This window comes from Cyprinodon variegatus, unplaced genomic scaffold, assembly GCF_000732505.1.
Source record: "Cyprinodon variegatus isolate N-32 unplaced genomic scaffold, C_variegatus-1.0 Scaffold235, whole genome shotgun sequence".
Taxonomy (NCBI): Eukaryota; Metazoa; Chordata; class Actinopteri; order Cyprinodontiformes; family Cyprinodontidae; genus Cyprinodon; species Cyprinodon variegatus.
The window spans coordinates 804,871-812,443 of record NW_015150688.1 but is presented as its reverse complement, the minus strand read 5'-3'; positions in this window follow the sequence as shown (position 1 = coordinate 812,443).

Genomic DNA, 7,573 nt, shown 5'->3' with positions numbered 1-7,573 from the left:
AGGTTCAACTGAGCTTCTAACTGAGTTGGGGTTCCAAACAGGAAGTTTGGACCCACCTTCCCTAAGAGGTACTGAGCTTCTAACTGAGCTGGGGTCCCAAACAGGAAGTTGGACCCACTTTCCCCAAGAGGTCGTTTGAGCTTAACACCAAGCAAAGGTTTCATCAGCACCGCAGCCAGTTCAAGTATCGCAGGAAATCAGAGTGGCAGTCAGCTTCTCCGTTCACTCCAAACAGGAAGTTTGGATCAACTTTCCCCAAGAGGTCGTTTGAGCTTCACACCAAGCAAAGAGTTCTTCAGCACTACAGCCCGTTCAAGTACTGCAGGAAATCTGAGTGGCAGTCAGCTTCTCCATTCACCCGGGAACAACCGCAGTCTGAGTAACCCAGTCCACCCATCACCAAACAAGACAATCTCTGGTACAATCCTCACAGTCTGGATTCCATAAAGGACACCTTTCCGTGGAGAAGTGAGTCTGCAACCTTTTCCTCCAATTCTAAACCTAAGATTCAATTTTCCCATTGCGCCTGAACTAACCGCAGTGTCTTCCCCCTCACCTTCCAGTTCCCTTTGCAATACTGGACTCATTCCCTTCTACTCCGAGCAGCACTGGTTTCATCACATTTTTCCTAAATAAACCTGTTTAAACTTTTCCCTGGTCTCTCTGTTTGGTCTTCTGCATCTTGGGGTCAGACCTTTAATTTTATCATGACAACAACAGGACAATACGCCTACACATATAGCCAGAGGTAATGATCAAAGTGGTTAGGGATAGGGACCTTTATTGTTTGCACTTCATCTCCTTCCTCTCAAAGAGATTTTTAATCATACATGGTATAGTGTACCATTTCTATGCCGATGACTGTCAACTTTACTTGCCAATTGCTAAAAACAGCCACTGCCCCTGACACCCCTTCTTGACTGTCTGGGTGATGTCGAGGCTTGGCTGTCAAAAAAAATTTCTGAAGCTTAATGAGAGCAAGACAGAGGTGATGGTGTTTGGAAGTGCCATCTCTGACTTGGGACCTTTCAAGCATTTTGTGCGTTCCAAAGTAACCAGCCTTGGTGTCACCATAGACAGCGATTTTTTAAACCGAACAATCAAATAAATAGCGTTTTAAAATCATGTTTTTATCATCTCCGTCTTTTATCTGAGGTAAAACCATTTTTATCTTTTAACCTTTTTGAGCAGGTTTTACACTCTTTTATTTCTAGCCGTCTGGACTACTGCAATGCACTTTATTCAGGCATTAGCCACCAAGCTCTCTCCCATCTGCAGTTGGTTCAAAATGCTGCGGGTCATCTTTTAACAGGGACCAGAAAACATCAACACATTACACCAGTTCTTGTGTCTTTGCACTGGCTCCCTGTTCATTTTAGAATTGATTTAAAGATTTCATTGTTTGTGTTTAGAGCCCTGAATGGGATGGCTCCTCAATACATTACTGACCTCCTCAGGATTTATTCTCTGGCACGTGCCCTGAGGTCTGAGGGCCATCTTCAGTTAATAGTGCCTAAGACGAGGCTTAAAACCAGAGGGGACAGAGCCTTTTCTGAAGTTGGCCCCAGACTTTGGAATACTTTGCCCCTCCCTATATGGACTGCCTCTAAAGTGGAGTGTTTTAAGTCTCGTCTTAAGACCCACTTTCACTCTTTGGCTTTTAACAGCATGTAGTTTGTGTGGGCCTCTGTGTCCTTTTTAGTTTATGTATTGTTGTATTGTGTTTATGGATTGTTGTGTTGTTGTTTATTATTCGTTATGTACAGCACATTGGAAACTTTTTCTGTTGTTAAATGTGCTATATAAATAAAGTGGATTGAATAGAAATAACTCAGACAGATTCCTTACATGATGGTTCCTCTCACTTTACTGACCTTCTGCTCTTCCCTTGAATGGAGTAACGTCTTCAGGGACTAGTCATAAAAAGTAATTAAAAACCAGTATTTTCTTTCTGAAAGACAGTTGTTCTCCGCACAATTGGATCTCTGTTATTGAGGCTGGTTGCTCCAGTGCGTATCTGCATTAAAGTTTTTCAGTGGATTTGTTTTTTTACAGCAGCCCTAATCATGACATACTTTGTTGTTCTGTAGCTTCATCTAGGTAGATACCCTTGCTATTTTAAAAAGTTTTACATATTTTCAACCAGTCTGCATTACAAAAAGATCAAACACCCCTTCCCCACTGGCCAAAACGCCAGTATAAACCCCAAAACAATATACATGCACTGTATATTTGCTCTGCTTTCCCAAACTTCATCCTGGCCGGTGACCCCATTGACCCACAGACTGACACAGTCTGCTGTTTTTTGTGTGAAAAAATAGATTTTTTTTTTAAGTTAATTTTATGACCTTTCTAGGATTAGCAGGACAACAGCATTAAGATGATTGATCCTCATCAGATAGCAAGCACAAATTTGTACCGTTTAGACCAGGGTTGGGCAATTCCAGCTCCTGGGGGCCACTATCCTGCAACTTTTAGATTTGTCTTTGGTCCAAAACACCCAAACCAAGTAAATAGATGATTAAGAGGACTAAAGAAACTGACAACATACTGAGGTGGTAATTCAGCCATTTGATTCAGGTGTGTTTGACCAAAGACGCATGTTAAAGCTGCAGGATACCGGCCCTTGGAAACTGGAATTGCCCACCCCTGGTTTAGACAGATCATTGGATGCATTTTAAACTGTGTTACATCAAGTAAAAGGATTTTAGTTCAACTTCAGGGTGAGCTTCCCATCAAAACAAAAGGCAACTATCTGAAATATTTAAGACAAATTAGAAAAATAACAGAAACCCTCCCTAACTAAAATAAACAAAAGATAACAGGGACCGAACTAAAAGGATGCTCACCCCTATAAAGACTTCTCTGTGTAACAGGGACCTAAAGTGTTTAAGAGGATGCGCTGACAAAGGTCTGGCTGGTTGAGATGAGCTATGAATTATGACACATCAGGGTCTTTTTCTTTGCCTTCTCCATTGAGGCTGCAAATACATCAGTGTTCTGATCCACAAATCATGAACTGGACATTTAAAATAGCATATTAACTAAAAAAAAGAGCCCTCACAGCCCTAGTCCTAACACCTCGAATACATTGCTTCCATGTATGACATAAGACAAAAATCTAAAAAAAAAAAAAAAAGAAAGAAAATCCCTTAAGACATCACAAGAATAATTGTCGACCAGTTCATCATTAGGTGCAATTTCTTGATATGGGAAAGTCTTATGTTTATCTTTTCAGATGATTTTTTTATAAGAATAAAACATCATGGAAACATCCAACCATTATACTGCTTAGGAAAGCAGTTTATTTCTGTGCTGGGCTTAAAGAGATCATTAGTAAAATAAGTCTTGGGCTGATATATGGTAAATGCCCATTCCATAAGAAAAAAAAAAAGGTATTATCCCAGAAGCAAAATAAATATTACTTTGAGGCCTTGCCCGCAATTTCATAAAGAACAAAATTGCACCCACACAAGTCTACACAGCACCAATGAAGTCATTATAGTACATCCCACCGAGTAAAATTGGTTAAAAAGATGACATGATTTACATCCAAAGAACATCTATATTTGGTTGAAAAGGGAAAGGTTAAAGAAAGGTTAAAGGGTGCAATTTTCAGATCGAAAATTCAGTTTCCCACCTCTATTATTGGAGTAAGGTGGGACAAAATCAGACTGACCAAACATATTCCACGCCTAAATGATGTCTGGTGTTCGTGGGGATATGCCTAGTCCTTTTGCTGTACACAGCAACATGGAGGTCAAGTGGTGCATGCGGATAATAGAGGTAGGTTGAGCTACAACATAAATATTAATAGAAATACATGGCTTGCATGTACACTCTGAAGCATTAAACCAATATTTCTTTTTTTATTATTTTAGTCTGGGGCCTGGTTAAAAAAAATATTTTGTTCCTGCTCTCACAAGACTCTGGCTCCATCTGGATGCACACCTTGCATAAAAAAACATATCCTCGCTGTTACACCTAATCTCCTTTCCAGATTGGGGCCTTTGTATCCACTCACACAGAGATCTTAATTTTTGAAGATCTTAGGTCTATGCAATAAATAATCTAATACTTTCCAACTTTCATCCTAATGTATGGATAAAAAATTGCTTTAGTTAGGGGGTGAGGTCTTGCTGTCCAGACGATACCACAACACCACCACTTTGAAGTACAGGGGAGGTCTGGGTGTTTTGCTGCAAACATAAAGTAGATGGCAGAGAGAAGGAAAACTATGTAGAAATACTGATGCAAAATCCCAACTCATCAGCCTGGAAAGTAAGCCAGGAGGCTACAAATAAACAAAAATCTTAAACTTAGCGTGCATCAAAAAGCTCTAAGCTCAGTCCAATAGCGTGCATTTGTAGAAAAGATGCCGGACTAGAGGTCTACTAGCACGACTCAGATCAGAAGTAATGGTTGAAAATCCCAAAAACTATTATGAGAAGCAAAAGTGAAAGATTACTAAAGAGATCTGACCAATGGTTTATTGTTTAAAAATTAATAGTTATATGAGAAAAAAAGTATATTTTTAGTTAGCTTATCTTGTTTGTCTTTTTATTCTTGTTTACATTCAGTACAAGGCATGTCTAGATTGTGTGATTTCAAACTAAATAAAAGACTTGTTTATGTGTCAGGTTGTGCGGAGGTTTCTAGAGGACCCAAATGCAGAGACAGAAGCTGAAGTGGTTTCTTGCAGATTTAATGTTGATCCAAAGGGCAACAGAGGTAAAAAATCCAAAAACAAAACACATAAAAGCAAAACAGAGGATATGTGAGGGAAAAACACACAAGAGGAGCAAAGAAAAAAACGAGGAACCAGCACTCAGAAACTGCATAGGAAGTGTATAATCGGGAGACAGAACAAAGAATGATGAAACATTTTTTAAATTAACACAGAATTACAACTGAAACACCTTTAACTCTTTAAAAAGTCTAGAATAGCAGTGAATCCTAAAAACAAGCATAAGCTGCAAAGTAAATTCATCTAAAAGGTTAGATTCTCCAGTTGGTTGAGTAATTTGGTATATTAGTTTTTCAAACAGCAAATCGAAGATTTGGAAAAGAAAAAGAAAAAAGACACGGTCTTGTAGAACACAAAACCAAAGAGAAAATCTATGTTCCATTTTTGCATCTGTTGTCATCAACCATTCAACTGCAACAGCCCAGCAGCAATCTGGCAAGTGCTGTTGGTTCTACATAAGATACAAGCATGCTGGTTATCCCATCCGACACAGGTGCAAGTTTAACATGACCTACATCTTTATCCTTTCAAAATGATCAGTGTAATGAAAAGTACAGCTTTAAAATGGGTCGCAACCACCTCAGGTGGGCTCTTATCTCATCTCTTCAGGGAAGCAATCTGCCTCCATAAGTATAGCTGCAAGTGAAGATCAGTAAAACCCTGAACAGGAACTGATTGATGTCACGGAACTTCCCAAGTCAATTCTTCTTGGGATTGGAACTTTGTGTTTGTTTGAACAGCATATCAGGATGCTGCTGTTCTCATTTTTACAGCAATATTTCATTGATCTACTCAAATGAATAGCAGAATCTCCAATAAAATAAAGAAAAACACCTCAGTGGTGTTTTATTTATATCTTTATGTCACTCATCCTTGGTTGATCCCCGTAAAAAAATGTAAAACATATGGCTAAAACTTTCAGGATGGCATATAGGACCTAAAGTGAGGAATTAGGAACCCTCTTGCCATTTATGGTGTAATGTGTGACTCATAATCACAAACATAGTAATAGCAAGGGAGCGGATGGCCTAGTTGATGGGTTATTCCCGAGTCAGGCCAACTGGGCTTGAGTGAAAATACCTTCTGCTGCAGAGATCAGAAAATCATATCAAAAAATGCAGCCATCCTGTATTCATTTGCTGTTGTTTCTTGAACCCTGCTTAAAATCCAAAGCAGGGGTTTATGTATTGAGTAATAACCTAAAATTGTGTATTCTGAAAGGCAATGAGTATATGATTTGAGCAAATGACAAATGTTGAATTATTTCAGTGATCTTTTAATTACCATCATGAAATTTAAGGAAGTTGATTATTTTTACTTTCCATTTTAGATAAAGAATCACTGTACAAAATGTTTGTTCTTTTTACAACAACAATAAGTGAAGTGTTTTTGAATGTAGGATGAAATGTAAAGAATATAGATAAAAAAAATTTTGCGTTCTAAAAATGTATGTTGATGATATCCTATTCTAACACTTTTCGATGCCTTACTCTATGTTTTGCCCATTTTATCTCATTATTGTTGGTAGGGAGGATAGTGAACAAGTAAAGAATTTTATTTTTGGATAGAGAATAATAAGATACATAGCATCCGGAAAATATTCTCAGCTTTTGGTATTTTTTACATCTAGTTATATTACAGCCTTATTCCACTTGTTGGCTGACTCTCTTTCTCTGAAATGCTGCACACCATACCCCATAATAACACAGTGAAAGACAAACTTTTTTTCTTTGATGAATGTAAATTTCTGATCACATGAAATTATCAGAAATCATAAAAAAAAAACTAAATTGTTTAGCTGGAAACCCTTTTCCTAACTTTGCCTGACCTGTAATCTCTGTTGGACTGGCTCAGCAAATCTGGGATCTCTGACTTAAGGCTGGTTTATACTCAGAAACAAGGTGATCTGCGTGTGTGTCGCAGTGAACGAAAAATATGCCCCTGCCCCCTCCACAGACAGTGCCACAGACATGAGGCCTCTGATTGGTCAAATCTACATCCGCTCTACACTATGCGTATTTCCTGTTTGGTACCTTACCGGCTTTGTTTTATTTGTATGAACTCTATTGTGGAAAACGACTCGTGAAGTTGGACCAGCCAAAAGACCGAGGCTTAGAACGTTGGGACCCTTTTTCCACCTGGATGCCCGCTCTTTTTCACCCTCATGTCCTTCCATTGTTGCACAAATTTGCCCCCACTTCTTCACTGCCTCTGCCGCATCTAGACATTACATTAAATTTAAATCATACATGTGGAAAACCAATTTCTTTTTGCAGTTTTAAGATAATTTTTAAGAGTGGGTGATTGGTTCCCTTATTTTTAATGTTTCTGTTTCTATGCACGTGCACAAGAACTGACAAAATTATACAGTCCTGATTCTCCAATATGTACACATTGGTAACCTGCACACTCAAGCCCTTATGTGCACTTACACACTTCATAGAGGGGTATAGTACTGGGACAGCGTCATACTCCACCTGTTCATGCCTGCATGCCTAATCATGTTATTCAGTTCACCTAATTCATCTTATTAGTTCCTATCTATGCTGTCCCATGTATACCTGTCAGTTTGGATTCGCTCTTCATGGGTGAATACTGGGTTTTATACCATGACAGGACTGTTTTGCCATGTCTGCTCAGCTATGGAGACCTCTTGTCTGCACTATCCCCTTTGTAGAACTCCCCCAGAGACACATCAAAGGTACATATGATGTCCCTCTGCTGTGCTTAGTATGAAGCCTGTGTTTACCCCCACACATATTCTTTTTGCCTGTGGAAACTCCAAGGCAGCCACATTGGGGAGGATCTCCTTAACGGATGTCTATG